The following is a 14,577-nucleotide window of genomic DNA, read 5'->3' as shown; positions in this document are numbered from 1 at the left end:
CATAGCACAGGGGAAGCCAAAGCCAATGTAATTCTGGATTGCTCACTTTTTCTCCCAGCAGGATGTGTGAACAACTGCCAAGTAAGACAATGGAGCTATTATTATTATTATTATTATTACTTGTGGTGCTGGGTATTGAACTCAGGGCCTGCTAGGTAAGCACTTACCACTGAGCTACATCCCCAGCCCAGACAATAGGATTATAAACTGAGGTGGGGCTTAGCATTGTGCTATGAAGGAAAATGAATACATTTTAGTATAACTGCTGGGGCTCTTAGTCTGAAGAGACTGGCCTGGGATTCTCTGGGCCCAGGTCTTATTGAATTTCCCCATGGAGGGAGAGAGGAATCCATATTTCGCATTCAAGACAACTTCAGAGCATGCTGTTGTGTTGAATACCTTTTGGTGGAACTCTGGCATAGTGATCAAATTATTGAGTCAGGTACACCTAGACCAGACTCCTCCTTCTATTGTCTAGTAGCTGTTTGATTGTAAGAAAATTATCTAATGACTTAGCTTCAGTTTTCTCACTTGTAAAATAGGAGTAACTGTAGTACTTATGTAATAGAGTTATAAAGATTAAATAAGAGAGTGTATGTAAATGTGAGAGCTCCTCGGGAGAGAGAAATGCTCAATTCATATTAATCACTATTGTTTTATTTTACTCTTTTCTTTAGGGTATTTAAATGCCATGATTTTCTAAAGTACATTTATGGAGTTGATAAATCATCACTAAAATTCAAATTTTGAATCCACTTCTACAAGAAGAAGTATATATTTGTAAGTCATGTTCTGTTCTCATACACAACCCCTGGTCTACCAGGAATCTATTTTCTGTTTGTATAGATTTGTCTTTCCTGGACATTTATTATAAATAGATTCATACATATGCAGTCTTTTGTGTCTAGCGTTTTTCACTTAGTATTATGACTCGGTGGTTCATCTATTTTGCAGCATGATCAATACTTCTGTTTCTCTTTGTTACTGAGCAGCATTCCATTGTTACAAGTGTACCATATTTTGTCCATCCTTTTGCCACATGGTGGGCATTTCGATGGTTACCACATTTGAGCTATTGTGAATAACGCTCCTGTGAACATTTGTGTATAAGCCTTTGTGTGGGCAGACTGATACATCATTTTCCAGTTCTGAAAATCTAAACATCTATGAAACCTTGAACTTGTGAACAGAATAACTGCTGGATCTAGCTTTGGCTCATATCCTTGGGGAGTAACTACATTTCTGTCAGAATGTTTTGAAGAAGCACATTGAACTGTAACCAACATAGAATTTATCTTTTTAATTAAAAAAGAGAAAAAAGTGATTTTAATGAAATACTGTGGTTAAAAGTAGATTAGGAATTAGGTTCAGTTTTTGAATTTTAATTAAACATTTTAAGAAGAATTAGACTCGCATGTAATGGCTGCCATATTGCCCAATTGCAAGGGCATCCTTTCACTGGAGTTGTACGTCCAGGTGTGCATTCATATGGTGTATAAGACTGGCATTAGTATTAGAGTTGTACGTCCAGGTGTGCATTCATATGGTGTATAAGACATGTAGAACTGTGTGTGTGTGTGTATGGCTGTACTTCTAGTCTTCTTGAATCTAGAAGCAAGGCCTGTTCTATTTCTCCAAGCCAAGTCAGAAATAGAGCTGAGTCTGGGATATCACTCTGCATACAGCTGCAGCTCCAAACTCCGGGGAATCCTAGCTAGGGGCTTATTTTAAGTCAAGGAAATCTTAGCCTAGAATTGCAGATGGTGCCCTTAAAGAGCTGACGGGACAGACTGGAAACATACTGTCTCTGCTCTGGAGAGGGAGTAGATGCCCCAGTCTCCTTGAGGCTCTGACTTTGTGGATTTGTTCTAGCCTTGGGAGGGTACACATTGCTTAGATAGAAATGGGGTAGACCTGTTGGTCAAGTTTTGGGTTGAGAGAAGCCAAATGGGACATATGTCTTATTGGAATGTATGTGTTCTTGTATCCTTCCCCTGAAAGAATTGGGCTGAACCCTCACAGCAGAGAGTTGTGGAAAATTAGAGATGTTCTGTGGAAAGACCAAGTTAATGTTCAAGTTTCAGAATCTGATCTTAGGTCAAATATCTTTTGCTTTTGCCAGTAAAAAGAGCCCAGATGTTTTTCTATTTACTTAGGCAAACCCTTGAAACACAAGTTAGCGATATAAAACTTTACATTTGCAGTGTTAAGAGGCCATATTTGGAAAGTCACAGGCATGAAATATATACTGTGAAATGGGAGGTCAGGCTGGTGAACTCATTTCAGAACTATAGTTTTTGACTCAAGAATTTTGATGGGGTCTTCACGTTGGTTGAGCTTCTTGGTCCTAATATCATTGAGAGAATTAAATCATGATATTAAAACACTGAAACACTAATGCTTTGTTTTTATTGGCAAAAACCAAAATGATCTAATACTAATGCCATGAAACATCAGTCACTTTTTTTCCTGATGAATAAGATGAACTTTGGCTGCTTATGATAGTAAATTTAATAATGTCAGTGATTTGAACTGTTTCAATTCTAAATGTGCAGCAATCCCCCCACCCCCCTGCAACGCACTGTCAGGAAGTTTTGTGGCAAATGAGCCCAAATACATCGATGAGAACATATCACTCACATGAGCCATGTGTATGCCCAGCCGAGCACCCACTGCTGGGCTTGTTCTCACAGGTGGTCTGAATTTGCTTCTAGCTGGTTCTGTAAGCAGATTTAATATTTCATAAGCACTGCTCCATCTCATGCCTCCATTATTGACACCACATGGAAGTCAGGAAATTGGTTCTTTCTGGGAACAGTTTGCAGAAATATGCAGCCTGTCAGCCCCTTTCTCCTGGTGCATTCACAGAGAGGCTCACGATTACAAGCCCTGAACCTTCTCCAGATGTGTGCCGCAGCTCAGCTCCAGCTTTATCTTCAGCCCTGAAGATGGACTTGACAAGACGGATTATTTGTGGCCGTCTTGTAATAGCTTTGTGGAATTGGAATTCCCAGCGATTGTAATGGAGGGTCAGGAACGAGGAGCCAAGGAATGGAGAGTTTCTCCTTGCAGTGAACAATACAGAAGACCAACAGTAATAAAAAGAGCAAATCAGCTGTGGCATTTTCTAACTGTGGATACTGGTTCTTCCAGACTGTTCTAATTCTTTCCCTTTTATGATTCTGTTTATGTTATACACATTAAAGTTAAGTCATGTCTTTAATAAGATGGAAACTGGAAGTGAGATTTGGAAATGACTGAATCAGGCTTCTTAACTTTTTTTTTTTTCCTCTTGGAGAGCACGAAACAACTGACAGAAATGGATATACCAAAGAAAACAATTTTAATTGTCGGCTTCCATGGAAAATTCAATCCAGTCCTTCATTCATTCTCTCCCCAGTGCAGTGCCAGCAGACTTTTTCTATATGGCTAAGGCCTTCATTTAGCTGACAAATTTCTGAAGGGTAACTAAGTTTCTCAAAGAAAATTTCTAGCAATAAATGATGCATATGCTCTCCTGTCACAAAAGACAGATTTTTCCCGGATAAAGCAATTGAGGGTAAATTTCCCTTGCATTATATTCACAGTGACGATTTCAAGGGAGTATGCTTTTAAAACAAGGCTGTATTCAAATATTTCATTTAAAACACAAGTCCTGAGTTGATAGTTATAAAATTGGATTCCTTTGGGAGTTATTTTCACATCTTCAAGGCTAACACTCTTAGTTGTTTGATGTAGATGTTCTAGATAAAATTCCTCAAGTCCAGCTGTTTTGATTTAGCTTAATATGTTTGTACAGAGGGATTTCCTTTGTCATTGAAGAGATGGAATCAAAGCAGAATTAGTCATTGTTGCATCTTCTATTTATAGCCCTGCTATTATTCAGATGCACTGTAGAAAAATGATGTGGACAAGAATTTTCTTCTTTCCTTTATTTTTCTGTAAACAAAACTCTTTTTATACCCTGTGGACTTGAGTTTGGTTGCTTAGACAGACAAAGCACTGAATAAAAATATTACTACTTAAATGAAAAATTACCTATTAGGTCATGTCATCTCTATTTGCCAGTTAAAGGTCTGTCAGTACAAAGTATGTGGGATGGCCGGAAGTCATGGATGACTTACATGGAGTGGCAGGGGTTGAAAAGGTCAATTTGAAAAATTGTTTGTGTGGGTCACTCATGACTAATCATCCAAACCTTGAGCGTCTATAAACAAAGTCCTACCCTATTTATTTATCTTAATGCCAGCACTAAAATTAGCTGAAAATTAGTGAGAGTTATAATTTAAGGCATTTTTATTTGGGGAAATATTAATTTATTGTTTTTGAAAGTGATGGGGTAGGGTAGAAAGGATGGCTGTACTGGGACAAGTGAAGCAGTTAGATAGACTGGCAAGATGAACTGGTTGAGGGAACTCCCTGGGACATTTAGTTTTCTTATTTTTTCTTTCTTTTATGTTTTGGTAAAGAGATGACTTTAGAGAGATCTAGAATAGCTTTCTGGGTGGAAGAAGATAAGAAGCAATATTCTAGCTTTTTACAGACCTGATCTATGTGGTAATCAAGTATGTCAACCCAAAGGCAAGTTGAGGTACATTGGATATGAGAATAAAAAGTTTGAGTCAAAGTGAGATGGACACCCTGGCAAAATATGAATTCTAGCTGCCCAGAATAAGTGCTTGGGAAATGACATCCCAGGGATCTGGTTTTATAGATTAAAAGAAGAGCAAGAAGGAAATTACAGCAAAGCCATTGTTACTACAGTACAATATTGGTTGACAAAAATAGCACAGGTTGTTGACTTGTTGTCTCTTACTTTGTATTGTCCATTGCAGGTAAGAACTGCATTCTCCAAGATATTTACTCCTCTGCTGGGATCAGTGTGTCTACATGGAGCTAAGGTCAAGTGGTTAAGGGATAAGTTAACCTGATATGAGGCTTTGGAATTCAGGATGAGGTGACTTCTGCCAGGTCCATAACCCGTGCCTGCCAGGCTTGATAGACATCTGTAGATCCCTTTCTTTTATTTATGCTTTTAGGCAGAAGTAATTAAGTAGGATGAAGTATGGGAAAAATGCTTTCTATATTCTGAAATTCTCTGCTAGTATTACTCACTGCAGCATCAGAAGCAGCAGTCTATGTCACGCAGTATCCCTCCAGCTGGTATTTCCTGAGTTACAGGAACTGAATCAAAATGTAATTGGACAAGAGCAAATCAAAAGTGGAAATAAAGAAGAGAAGGTAGACAATTAGTGTCCTCCATCTAAAAGTTTCCTATTAGTGGGATCAAGTCAGTAGATGGCTTATTTTCACTAGTAACAGCATGTAAAAGATTTGCTGGGCATAAATCAGGCATTCCAGAAACATAGTCTTGAAGTTTTATTCTTTTAAGGAGGTTGACAACCAGGTAAATTAATGAATGACTGGCAGGTGTTGAATTTGAATATCACCCTTGATAGTTGTACAGAGGAGTGACTCTTTGTTTCCTATCCATGCTGGGCATGCATTAGGGGTCCCACTGTGTAATGGTTGATACATTGTGTCAACTTGAGAAGTCTAGAAGCTTAAGTAAGTGACTCAGCAGTTTTATACCCTAGTGTGTAGAGGGCATGCCCTTACCTTTCTAGGATGTTGTTCATTGCGTCAAGTTGAGAAGTATAAAAGTTTAACTGAGTGACTCAGCAGGGGGGTAGGGTCTTCACTTTGTAAATACCCTAGGAGAGCAGGGAGATGGTGTGAGTTGTATACTCACCCAAGGGCGGGTAACCTGCATACAATATAAGGGAGGAAAAGAGGCTTGCTCTCTGTTTTTTTTTTTTGTTCTTGGTGCTTTTGCTGTCTTCTGTTGCCCCAATGTCATGCCACCCTGCCTTGGAGCCATCTGATTATGGACTAAAATCTCCACAAACTGTAAGCTGATAAACTTTCCCTTCCTTAATTATGGGCATCGGGTATTTTGTCTCAGCAATGAAAGAAAAGTAACCAAGATACATTGTTTTGCACATCTATTAAAGTAGCCTTCAGAAGGACCAAAAAAATCATATAGATCCAATGTATAAGTATGAAATGTCTGAACAAAAGACCAAAACTACCCTCCTAACAACAGATCAGATATCTAGCCCAGCCCTAGGCAGTGTGGCTTCTTGATGATCTTCAAAGGGGATTCAATCTTTGGTACCCAGAGGGTAGGTGAAACATTGAGGCTTCACAAGAAGGTAGGATCAAGATTCCTCTGTCTCTCACAAGCTAATCTTTCCAATTATTGTGGGATAGTTGGGAGATGAGTAGAAGCACAAGGAAACCTGTTACATTAACTAGAGGACAAGCAGGAGAAATCTCTGTGACTAGTGTGGTGTGCCTCATTCTTCATGAGATGATAGCTAGTCTAGAACTAGAGGTGAAGGCTTAGTGATAACTAAATCTCAAATCCATGGAATCCAGGGAAAGTATATCAGACAGGCAGTAGTAACAAAGCAAAGCAAAGCTTTCTTCAACCCCATGTAGTGGGAGATCCAAGAGGATCTGGGCTTAGGGGTTTGGGATGTCATGAGAAAAAGGACATGGAAATGATCAGGTCTTGGGATTCTTGGAAGAGTGTCATGTGGACTGTGATATGGTCCGAGGTAGCCTATCATTAGTCGCAAAGGTGTAATCCTTTACTGATCAAGTCACTATATCTATGACTCTTAGGCTGTTGGAAGGCTTTAATGTGGTGAGTGGAAGCCAACAGCAGAGATCCCTGGAGAGCAGCAATGCTCATAGGTCTAAGGTAGCATCCTCTTGATTGAGGACCTGTCTGGAGGCCTGAAGGAAGAGTGACAAATCCAGGCCCCTGTGGGAAGTGGCTGGTGAAGGATAGGTCAGCTGTAGGTACCCAATCAAGAGTGTGCCTCATAGCAGGAAGAAGTAAGACTCTGAGAAGAAAGCAAAGTCACATAGATTGTGTAGTGTTTCAACAGGGCTTGCCAAGGAGACTGCAATGAACACAAATGTAGTTCCAGTAGCTCCCTTCAAAGGTATGGGACATTGTGCCACAGCATCAATTGAATCCTCAACCTTATATGCTGATGGGAGCAGAGCTTCTGATAGATCACCGTACTGTGGGGTTAGAACTGGCTCAGGGCTGAATATGCATGTTAAATCTTTAACACTTTTAGGTGGATGGAGTTAGAGTAGTGTAATGGTTGATAGATTGTGTCAATTTGATAAGTATAGAAATTTAACTCAACAGGGAGCTAGGGTCCTTACTTTGTAAACATCCTGAGCTTGTGGAAGTAGAAGGCATGGAGATGGTATGGGTGTAAAAGACCCAACCCCGCAGGGAGGATAGCCTGCATACAACATAAGGGAGGGAAAGAGTCTTGCTTCTCCTCCCTTTTGCTTTTGTTGCCTTTGCTGTCTTTGGCGGCCTTGGACTGCTGCCCCGGTGCCACACCACCCTGCCTTGGAGCCAGCTGATTACAGACTGAAACCTCCATGAACTGTGAGCTAAATAAACCTTTCCTTCCTTAATTTTGGGCATTGGATATTTTGTCTCAGCAATGAAAGAAAAGTAACTAAGACAGGTAGGTACTCTCCTTAAAGGTAATAAAAGATGTTAGGGATGTAGAGCAGCTAGTATTAATGGAAAAAAAAACATTGGAGTATTATCAAGTTCATGTTTGTGATATTTCTGAGCAGCTCAAATCATGAGGATCATGAGTTACTTATTCTATGAAAAATATGTGTTGGACCAAAAACCAGAACACTTGGTGATAAGTATGGACATACTAATAAGACTACTTGATATGATACTCCCAATCAGGATTGTTGTGGTAACTAGCAGACCATATGGTCACAAGGCAAAATCTTACATTAAAGGAATTATCTCTGTACAAGAAGAAGAAAGAATACATAAACAGGAGCAATAGAGGCTATGTGTGAGAGGCACTTACCAGAGGAACTTATGAAAGGGAGAGAGATTGCCTAATGCAGCAATCAGGGAAAACTTCATAAAGGCAGTTGCACATAATTGGGTTGTGGTTTTGTGGTTGTGCAGGATTTGAACACGGAGCTATTATAATGAGGGTCTTTCAGGCAGAGATACAAGATGAAACCCAGAAGTTCGGAAGCAAAAATTGTAGGACACACAGGGAAAGCAGATTTTCTGGTTTTGAAGATGACATTGAATGGTAGATATTGGTGACAGGCATTGGGCACTTTAAGGTGTGCTGGAAGATAAAGATGAAACATGTCAAGAATGAAGACATATATTTGGGAGATGCAGACTTAACCTAAATTAATTTAGAGTGTCTACTCTTTAGGCCCATTCATAAAAATACATGACATAAATTAGATTCTGAATGAGAGAAGAACCAAGAACCAAATGTTATGTTTCTGTGGGCATAAACATAAATGGAAGATTTACTCAGTGTAGGATGGTGGAGGACTCTGCATGGTCAGCATTAAAGCAGCCAACAGAGGAATATGTATCAAACTATTGTACCAAGTATTGCCAAGAGGCCAGGCAAATAGATAAGGAGACAGTCTGCTGGAGTTGCTGTTTTCTAACTATGACCTTGGAGATATGGTTTCCATTGAGCAGGGTGGGCAGTAAGAGCAAAGTTGGAATCCTCAGTAAAACAGGTTACAGATGGTTCTCAAAGTGTGGCCTCTATACCAGCAGTGTCAGAATCACTTACTTCTGCAAATTCTTGGGTCCTAGCCCTGACTACTCAGTGAGAAACTCCCAGGAGAAAGCTCAGAAATCTGTGTTTGATCAAGCCCTTCAGGTGACTCTGATGGATGCTACGTTTGGAGAACCACTATGCTATGAGAATACATTGAGCAACCATAGAGCCCAAGAGCCCTACATGCTCAAATAGATGTTGAAAGGTCTGTAGACGTAGGATAGAGTATTCTCAAAAGCATCCTGATTTCATCTTGACAAACTCAGTTTGCCTCTTCATCAGGATGGTATAATTAGAGAGGAAAACTCTCAGCTTTGTAGCGTTCTGTTTTGCATACTCTTGTCCATCAACTCATTGGAGACTTTTGAGGTTTAGGAGTCTTCCTTCTGGGTCAGATGTTTTTCTCTTCTCTTCTTCTTTTTTTTTCCATTGCTTTTTTATCCCCATTTTTAATTTTTCTCTTCTCTTCTCTCCTCTCCTCTTCTTCCCTTCCCTTCCCTTCCTCTCTTTCTTTATTCTTTCTCTCTCTCTCTTTCTCTCTCTCTCTTTCTTTCTTTCTTTCTTTCTTTTTCTTTCTTTCTTTCTTTCCTTCCTTCCTTCCTTCCTTCTTTCTTCCTTTGGATTGTGGTGATACCTTCAGGCAGGGATGACAAACAGCTTTTATGGGTGTGCTACATTTGAATGGGAATGACTGTCTGAAATTCTCTATTAAGATAAATCGCAAGGCCATATCTCCCAGGGAGGGAATCAAGGATAGCAATGTCTGCCACGGTGCAGAGGGCGAGAAAGAGTACCATTCACAGCAGATGTTTAAAAAAATCTCACCATAGGCTTTATGAAGATCCCTGGGACGTTAGATCCTTTTGGTGGTGATAGAAACCTGGAGAAAGGACAGACAGAAGTGTTGAGGAGGTGCTGAGGTATGGGAAAATATCTCATAATTTTTCCTGGAGCTCACAGTGTCGGCTTCTAAACCATGTTCCTGGTACTTGATAGCAACACAAACACCCACACCTTGTCAAAGCTCTAGGAAACCTTGGGGTTTAGGAAAAGAGAGAAGAAAATCTGGTGTTCCTCATTAGAAATGTAGGAAATGATATAGAGTCTGCTGTTCTCTTCTGAAAACTACTCCTTGTGGTTTTGCCTGATGTACAGATACAGATCATCCAAATGAGACTGGCCAGAAGCAATAGTAGCTGTTCTTCTCCCACATGTCCTCCGGGCTGTCCCAGCCACCGCAGAGGCCCTGCACCGGGAAGCATTGTGTATGCATGCACACACATAAACAGTTGCATTGGCTTGGCTCACTGGGGGGGGGTGTGCTTTCACAGACAACCTGTTATCCTATTTATAATCTTAGTCTAGGGATTTAAGTTATTTCACATATTTTTGCCCTATGCTAGCATCATGACTATTTTAAAGCAAAAATCTTGGAAGAGCTCATGAAGAGAAATTAAATATGACACTTAGCATAAGGAAGAATCAAATAATATTATTTATATAAAGCACACAGTTTAGGCTTTCTTTGAGTCAGACATGCATACAATTTTTCTTCTGTTCAGACTTTCAAAATCTAGGTCAGTGACAACTCTTTGGGTTTGTTTGGAAGAATCTTTCACTCAGTCGGCCCATAAATATTGAGCCTGGGGTGTAGCTGGAAGGGTACAGTTTTAGGGGGCAGGAGAGCTGCATTTTAATCTTGGCTTTAGCCCCAGCATTTTTGTGCTCTTGAGCAAGTATTTTAATCTCTCTTGGTCTCAGTTATTGGACTGGATAAATAAAGAGACTGAACAAAGTTCTCTGTAAGTTCCCTTGCGGTTCGATGGTATCAGCTGTACATCTGGGTTTGTCGTTTAGTTGATCTTTATGTTCCACTGTCCTGGGCTCATTAGCTTCAGGGTCTAGTCTTGCTGCTGCTGGTTCTACTTTCCCTCTTCTTAAAGGAATGTTTATTCTTTAGGTCCAGTTGTCTAAGCTGATGTCCAGATTTATATTAACCTGCACATTGCTTTATGATAGTCCACTTGTTGGGAGAACACGTAAGAAGTCAATTTAAAATAAAGCAATAGATTCTATCCCTTTCAGAAGGTCTCCCAGAGTGCCTGAAATTCTATTACTTACTCCTTTGGCTTAAGATAGTCAAGCCTTTGTCTGTTGATTTACATTTCTTCCCTCAGGAGCTTACAATCCACTAAATACATTGTCTGAAAGAGGTCGCAGACTGCTAACATGCTGGAGTTATTTTTGGACAAAACAGTGACCTCTGAGGACAAAATGCTAAATGAAAGTAAAGCATAGTCAGTCTACTTTCTATAAGCAAATACCCGAGACTGCATAATTTATAAATAACAGAGATGCATTTCTTTCAGTCCCAGGGGCTGGGAAGCCTAGTAGCAAGGTGCCAGGGTTTAGTAAGGGCCTTCTTGCTGCGTCTCCATGGTGGAAGGCAGAAGGTCAAGGGAACACAAGAGAGAAAGAGGACGGCGAGGGTCAAAATTCACTTTTAGACTAGGTCTACTACTGTGACAATGATATTAAATGCAGCCATGAGGGCTTGCCTAAGCACTTCTGATTGGGTCCCACCTGCACTGGGTATTGTTTCCAGCGCGTGACTCTTGGGGGACATATTCAAACCATAGTAAGCACTATGATAGGAGATAGATTCTATTTTAGGGTCCTGGCTTCTCATCTGTGGCTGAAATTTAAATGAACGACACATATACAGCTTCTCTAATGCCATGGGAAGTAAAATCTGAATTTCCACGTGAAAAAGAATGCATTTTTGTCCATTCTATATGTGATTCAAATGAATTCTTAGCACATTCTTTGAAGAAGACATGCTATCAAGTCTCTTTTTAATGGATATGTGAAATATATTTATGGAGGTTGAGCATGGTGGCGCATGCCTGTAATACCAGTACTTGGGAGGCTGAGGCAAGAGGATTGCTGTGAGTTCGAGGCCAGCCTGGGCTACAAAGTGAGTTTGAGGCCAGCCTGAATTGCATAGTGAAACCTTGTCTCAAAAAAGAAAAAAAAATCTATATATGGAGAAAATGTTCACTAAAGTATGTGTTACAGTTATTAGGCAGGATTGTTCCTTTAAATGTGCCCCATGTACCATCCCTACCCACATAGAATTTATTTGCTTAGGGAATCTTCATTCCTAGGGCAAAGACGAATTTCAGCCCAGGCAACATTACATTCTTGATTAGTGGAATGTGGATGACTGGGATGTTAGCTGAATTTTATATACTGACTCATAAGACAGTGAATAGAAATCAGTGCAAAGTGTTTATCCATTAATAGTTGTTTTTTGGAGGGGTACTAGGAATTGAACTCAGAACCTTGTACTTGCCATGTAGATGCTATGCCCCTGAGCTATATCCCCAGCTCTGTTAATAGTCTTAAAAGGGTGCTGGTGTGACCTCTTATCCTTTTTTTTTTTTTATTTTTATTTTTTAATCTCTTATCCTTTTAGAGAATATCATGTGAGTATTTCTGTTTAGAGAATATCATTTTAAAGATTACAGTGGGTGTATATGTGAATCTTTTATCCTTTTAGACAGCTCCATTCTAAAGATTGTGTGAAGGCTACCTTACATTTTTAGCCAGATAATGAAAGGCTGAGCTATTGGGAAGTATGTAAAAACACAGATGACTCCAGTCTCTCAGAAATAACCGAAATACACTAGCAGGACACTGGAGGAACCTATGCACTTGTAAACTTGGCAGGCCTTAGCTGTGAATGGTTGCACCAGGCCAGATGAACTGTTGGGAATGCTGAGAGAGCCAGGGAAAGAACTTGCTTACTTCTGTCGCCTGAGAGAGGGAAAAAATAATCCAAATGACAGACATCCAACAGGATGGTGGTTCAGCACTTGGAAAGCAGTGGGGCTGAAAACCACCTGCGGCTGGTAATGGAAAGCAAATGCCTATTTTTTACAAAAATTTAATTACTATTTTGGGCTTCTCCCCTCCAAGTAAAACGCCAGGGCACGGAGGTAGACAGTTGCTTATGTGACATCAAGTGTGCCCCTGTGACTCACACACAAGTTGAGGTCTCTGTGAATTAGAAAGAGTGAAAATACTGGGCCGAATTCAAAGGGTAGAAATTCAAAAATACAAAAACTGGTTTAAGAGCTAGATTAGGAGGCCTAAATATGTTTGACTTGGATGAAGACTGGAAAGAAAGGGGATATAGTAGCCATCTGCACGTCTGCGAGGAGTTGAAAAGCGAACTAAAGAAGGAGGGGAGTTGCTTGCCGCGTGTGCGGAGGCACACAGCTCTGCCTGACCTGATGAAATTGAGAAAAGGAAAACTCGGCCTGAACGTCAGGAAAATACTTCTTACCCAAGGTCCACAAATCTGCCAAGGGGAGTCTATAAGTCTTGTTATTTGAAGTCACTTAAAACTGGATTGGATAAGCCACCCATTTTTTTTTTTAGCCCTCCCTCAATCATTTCGTTATCTAAAATTTTGTTTTCTTTTCTCCTGCTTAGGTTTGTAAGTTCTCTCAGTTAAATGTCCTTCGTGGAAAGCTGAAGGTATTTCATGCTTATTTTTAATTTAAAAATAAATAATAAAACTTAGATTTCCCTGGGGAAAAGGCCTCCAAGACGTTGATTATATTTTTCTTTCCTTCTAGTTTATTCCTTAAATTGGCTTTCTCAAGCTTGTTTTGGTACAGACATTAGTTGTTTGGTTTTCCTTTTAGAGTAGAACTACAACAAGAGTAGTTTTAAAAGTTTTTTCTTTCCTGTGGTGCTGGGGATTGAACCCAGGGCCTCATGCATGCTGGGTAAGCACTCTAACACTGAGCTACTCTCCCACCCTGAAGAACAGTTTTATTGGGTACTTCAGATTATTTAAAAATGAGAGGTGTCTAATGGAGTTAAGAATGAGTAACGGACATGAACTTGAAAAGTTCACCAATATGTGCAAAGTGAGCAACGTAATCCTAAATAATCAGGCTAGAAAAGAAATCTGAAGGAAAATTGGACAATATTTTGAGATGAATGAAAATGAAAACACAACCTACTAACATTTACAGGATGTAGTTAACACAGTGTTCAGGCTAACTTGATGCCTATAAGTGCTTATATTAAAAAATCTCACTTCTCCATTAAGAAACTAAAAAGAAGAGTAAACTAAACCCAAACCAAGCAAAAGGCAGGAGACAACAAAGACTTGAGTAGAAATAAGTAAAATAAGAATAGAAAAATATGGGGCTGGGGATTTAGCTCAGTGGCAAAAGCGCCTGCCTGGCAAGTGCAAGGTCGTGAGTTCGGTTCCTGGTACCGGAGAAAAACCACACACAAAAAAAAAGAATAGAAAAATAATTGAAAAATCAATGATCCCAAAAATTGAATCTTCAAAAGGTACAAAGAGTAGATAAACCTTTAGGTAAAGGAACCCAGGGTAGTGGGGAAGGGGGGCAGCAAAAAGAAGACTTAAGTTACTAAAATCAAGAATAATCCACTTCAAAAATAGGCAAAGGATCTAAGTAGACTTTTCTGTATAGAAGACATACAAACGGCCAACAAGTACATGGAAAGATTCTGTGCACCATCTGTCTTCTAGAAAAGGCAAAGCAAAATCACAGTGAGATGCTGCTTTAACTACTTGGATGGCTGTAACAAAAAAACCCCCTGATAATAAGTGTTGGCAAGGATGTGGCGAAGTTGGAACCTTCACACGCTATCACACATCACTAACGGGAATGTACAATGGTGCTGCTGTCATGGAAACAGTTGTAATGGGAATGTACAGTGGTGCCACTGCGGAAACAGTTTAGCAATGGGTTACATGCTCAATATAGACACACCACAGGACTTAGCTGTTCCACCTTTACATGTCTACCCTCATGAATGATCACAGGCCCTAACCAGGCATAGTGGTAAATGCCTG

General features: G+C 39.9%; 2 long non-coding RNA genes across 2 annotated transcripts in view; both read left to right on the top strand.

Annotated features, from left to right (window-relative positions):
• LOC102006638 lies at positions 1–3,297 on the top strand. The gene is made up of 3 exons (XR_259765.1): positions 1–81; positions 678–780; positions 2,869–3,297. It is a non-coding gene; the product is annotated as an uncharacterized LOC102006638 (long non-coding RNA).
• The window catches only part of LOC102006426, a 192,035-nt gene that overhangs the window by 92,258 nt on the left and 85,200 nt on the right, over positions 1–14,577 (top strand). The gene's annotated exons all lie outside the window — the stretch shown is intronic.

This window comes from Chinchilla lanigera, unplaced genomic scaffold, assembly GCF_000276665.1.
Source record: "Chinchilla lanigera isolate Chin_1 unplaced genomic scaffold, ChiLan1.0 scaffold00008, whole genome shotgun sequence".
NCBI classification, from domain to species: domain Eukaryota; kingdom Metazoa; phylum Chordata; class Mammalia; order Rodentia; family Chinchillidae; genus Chinchilla; species Chinchilla lanigera.
The sequence above is the reverse complement of the archived record's forward strand: the minus strand, read 5'-3'. Positions and strand labels throughout refer to the sequence as shown.